The sequence below is a fragment of the Hippichthys cyanospilos genome, chromosome 8, assembly GCF_059441005.1.
Source record: "Hippichthys cyanospilos isolate Australia breed blue-spotted pipefish chromosome 8, RoL_Hcya_1.0, whole genome shotgun sequence".
Lineage (NCBI taxonomy): Eukaryota > Metazoa > Chordata > Actinopteri > Syngnathiformes > Syngnathidae > Hippichthys > Hippichthys cyanospilos.
This window is the reverse complement of record NC_142376.1, coordinates 8,908,535-8,913,622: the sequence shown is the minus strand read 5'-3', so window position 1 is coordinate 8,913,622 and position 5,088 is coordinate 8,908,535.

Here is a 5,088-nt window from a genome sequence, read left to right as displayed (position 1 = left end):
TGTTTTCTGCTTTTCTTTTTTTCTGGTTGTTCTTTTTTTGGAGTTTACCATCAATTGGAAACATTATACAGAGAGTGCCAGAGCTATACTATTCAGTGATTTTTGGAAAACATTAATCATATTCATACAATTTCAGTTTAGTCAAGACAATGTTTGTCAAATATTTTTTGCAAAGCACCCCAAGGAAATTTTTCACCCCCCACCCCACTCGCTACGGTGATTATAAGAGATCATTATCAATGAAAATGATATAAGTATACCTAAAATTGCATCTTTTTTAACATTGACATAAGAAAATAAATCAATTCAAATCAGCTTTCAGCAATTTTTTATATTTACAGGGTTTTATAAAGGTTACAGCTTAGTCTGAATCTAAAAAAGAATAAATAAATGCTTTAAGTGCATCAAGAAGTCCAGGAAAAAAATGTCAATCCTTATTCAAACTAGAAACCTTTTTGACAAAATGAACCATTTAATGTCAAACAAAGACTTTAAACGATTAAAAGCAATACACATAAATTGATCTGGAACACCAATATCTTAAATATTTTAACATGTTGAAAAAGGTATAAATGTGCTGATTTTTTTTGTCTAAATCACATTAATCTTTAACGTGATCAGTGCTATTGCCAATTTTTTTTGTGACCAGAATGACCTCATTGAGGACTGACCTCAGTGACAAATTTATGAATAGGTTTATATTATAACGTTTTAATTTGCAGTCATTGTAAATAAAACTAAAGGTTGTAGCTCCATGTAGCTCCGCCCCAGTGCAGAGTAGACTTCAGACCACAAACCGAAAAAGACGAATAGTTGCATACTTTTTTTTTTTTTACTACTAGTGTGTCACTTTTTAACATAAATAAACGTTTTCAGTATTTTATACTGATATCCACTAATAGATTTTTCAGACGCACACGTTTAAGCTTGCACTTGCCCACACTGGTTGAGTTTTTTTTTGTTGTTGTTTCGTCACATGTTTGAGGTTTTGTATTGCCACACTGCCACCGTGTGAGATTTCTACAGAATGCCTTTGGCAGTATTTTCTCCCACACAAGGAGAAAGTGTATGAAACGTTCCAATAATGAGCCACGTGGACGTCAAAAACCGCTTCAGATATGATGATTGGATTCAATTATATCATATTTCTATTGTGAAAATGTTGTATTTCCTCAACACAATTTAAAGGGCAAAATAATCCTGCTCTTTTTTTACTACTAGTCTATTTCAAAACGTTGTTTAAAATATGTTCCATGCAGCTCGACTAGCCTAGTTTTATTTATTTTTTAATAAATATTACGTTCATGAATATGAATGAAATAACAATTACAGAAACGTGTTCAGTTCCATGTACACATTCGTATATTATTTCTGCCACCATATTAATTGCAACACTTCTGCTGAAAATAAAAATCTCTTCCAGCAGTGATTCACAGATTGAACTAGAGATTAACCACAGGAATGCATTGAGTGACCATATTGCATTTGTGCATGGAGTGTATTATTTTTGTAGAAGTGCTGCTAAAGAGCCACTCAAACCGTCACAGGGCAAAGGTTCGCTTAAGCTTGGATGTGCATGAGTGTGTGTTTGTGGAAGCAGACTGTGGACAGGGTGAAGAGGTTGCACAGGCATGGCCCATTTTCCTCAAATAGCCATCTAAAAGAGCAGTTGCTACGGTAATCGGGCGGCACCCGAACTCTCCAAATGGCCCTTCACTGCACTGCTCTCCCACATCCATTCTCTGCTTTTGATGACTGCACGGTTTGGTGCCTGGTGGCTAGCCAGTAAAAATCATGGGACTATAATAAGGTGACTGACACATTTAGTCTTTTAGGCTTCATTGTCCGAGGAAAAACAAAATAAAATTCAAGACGTTTGTCTGAAGTGAATATTTGTTTAACCTAAGTATTGCGATATGCTGCAATATGTGCAACGACACAAGAATCCTCCACTAATGATGCAGCGTTATACAGGACCTGTCAAAAGTTTGAAAACACAATCAAATTCAGTGTTTTTTCAGGTTTTATAACGTTTCTGAATTTTTGATTATCACAGGTCATCAATGAAAATCTATTGCTATAATTATTTGGTAAACGAAAAAATATACATGTTAAAGCAGAATACAAATCATCAAGTATATTATTCAAAGAGGACAACTCTTGCCAAGATAAAAGATTTGCACATTTTGGAATTTTCTCACTCAGCCTTATGATGGTTATGATTTTCATTTCACAGCTGGGCATTTTCAAGAGTTAAAATGGGGCTCAGCAGCTTATTGAGGGGAAATTGAGCAGTCATGTAAAGTTTTTTATTTTATTTTAATTACAGTATTTCATTTTTGCGCAAACGCTCACCTTTGATGAATTTTGACTCGAGGCATGGATGACGTCTAGACGTAGCTGTAGTCTTTTTTTTTATTTCTCATTCGACGACCCTGATTAGCCGTCATAGAAGAGGACTAACAAATATTAATAAATAAATAAATAAATAAATAAATAAAGAAAGAAAGAAAGAAAGAAAGAAAGAAAGAAAGAAAGAAAGAAAGAAAGAAAGAAAGAAAGAAAGAAAGAAAGAAAGAAAGAAAGAAAGAAAGGAAGAAAGAAAGAAAGAAAGAAAGAAATAAGAAAAAGGACAATGAGCGACTGCGTTAGCACCGCCCTCTTCCTTATCCAGCACTCACCTGGCAGGTTCGATGGCCGTGAACGCGACATCCAGACTTTTACATTTTATTAATTGAAACGGAAAGTATATTATGGCTTCCATCTTCGCATACAGCGACTGATTTTTTATATATATATATATACTCTGCGCACCAGCCTCGTCTGACACAAAGGAAAATAAACTCAGAATCTGACCAAGAATCTAACCATTTATACCTCTTTAAATTGGCGATAAAGGCCGTTAAAAAAAAGAGAAAACAACACTCAAAATTTACCTGTAAGTTTTCTCAATTAAACATTCCAGAAAAAAACAAAGTAGGACCGCCGTGCATTGTTTTATTTTTAAATGTGTTTGTTTTGTATTCGATTTCCAGGAAACTACCACAAGGACAAACAAACTATCAGCGACAGAAGGAAGGCCTATACTGACGAGATGTCTGTCATTCCATGCAAACTTTTAGGTCAAACTTGCAACGGGAACATTTCCATGCCATATCGTGCTGCCTACTCTGCAGAAATATTGTGGAATATCCACCTCTGATATACAAAGAAATGTCCATTCCACTTGATAGCACTAAGTAACTAGTGAACATAAACAGTGAAGGGGCTTAAAGCTGAGAGGATTCAAAAGCCACATTTCTGCTTGATTGGTAAGTTTACCTTTTATTTTTATTGATTGTGCTTAAAAAAAAATCTACGTCAAACAATTAACAATAATTGTTTTTCTAATACTCAGCAATAAGTCAATATCAGCAACCATCTCTAACGTCAACTTGTTTACACTGCTAATGCTAACTTTTCTGCTCAACAGGTAAATGTCTTTTTCTTTTTTAATTGATTAAAAAAAGTCTTCAAACAGTAAACGGAAGTATTCACAATATCAGCCTGGCAACCGTTGACTTGTTTTCATTGCTAATGCTAGCTATAGCATTACTGCTTAATGAATATATTTTTATATACAGAAATATACTGTATGGAGTAAACACAAAATCGTGTGTATATGTGGCAATAGATTTTCACAATATGTTAGTGTCAGCTGACCCCTCAATACATTTTCATTCTTGAGCACAATGCAATACTGAGCTTCTGTTCAACCTTTTAGTTGCTTGGTGTGCAACTGCTACATCAATTTATTTCCAAGGCCAAAAATGTGGTGCTTAAAACGTTTAATTATGCTGGTCAAATGAATAATTTCAATCTCATGCCATGTCAAACATATTTATGATGTGTGTCAAACTGAATGCATTTAAAAGTTTTAAGTAGTCTGTTTTTGGACTATAAGCCACAACTTTTTTCTCACAATTTGAGACCTGCTGCTTATCTGCAGGTTTTTTATTTATTTATTCATTTATTTATTCATTTGCTAGCCACCAAGAGACAATCTACTGGTAAACACTCCAAACTGACGAGACAACAAGGAACACCTGGGCATGACACAATAGGTGCAAGGAGCTGATTGGGTAACACAAGAGAAGCAGGTTACAGCGTACAAGTGGACGAAATACCACAAACAAGATATTGACACAAGGGAAACAAAAACATGAACTAACATGAACAAAACCCAAACAACCCAGAACGTGAAAAGACTAATCAAAAGCCGAGAACAGAAAAGAACCGAAAACTTCGATACTAACCCAAACACAACAAATACCAGACCCAAGGGCATTATTGCCACTCTTTCAAAATAACAGAATAACAGATTAAGGTTAAAACAGGGGTGTGCAAACGTTCTACTTTGCGTTCAGAAAACTCCAAAGCCGTCAGGGCCACTTTTTTTTTTTCATTAAACCTATTAAACACAGTAAAATCAATAAAGCAATTAGTTACCCATTGTTTATGATCCTGACTTTAAAGGTATAAGTTTATACATTTATAGTAATCAATTACTTTTCATATTTTTGTACTTTTAGTAGTTAACCCACTAGGACTTTTAGTACCTAAAGTAATCAATTAATTTGGTAATTAATTCATTAAACCAAGTGATTGCTCTTGGTGCTTTAGTATCTAATTTTAAGCTCTTTATACCCTAGTCATTTGATTGAAAATAAGGCTGCTACGTCAACGCTTTTTGTTCAAAGTGATAAGATGAATTAGGATTTTTTTTTTCACTCCCGGAACAGCGTCTACCATCAAAGCTGTTTATTACTTTTTTGAATAGCATTGCCGGCCATGTCGAAATGTATTTTTAGCATATGGCGCAAGCTGCAAAAATGTGGGCGGCGCCCGGGGCGTATTTTGGACACCTCTGGGTCACCTTTGGGTCAAGGGTTTTGGCATTTTGGCCACTTTGTTACATGAACTGAAATCAAAATAGATTATTGTCGGACATAAACACACTGTCTTGCGCATCTCATAATAGTTCCCTCTTTTAAAACAAAGTTGCTCTCGAAGATGACACCCACAGCTCAACGGCCAGGGGTTACATTT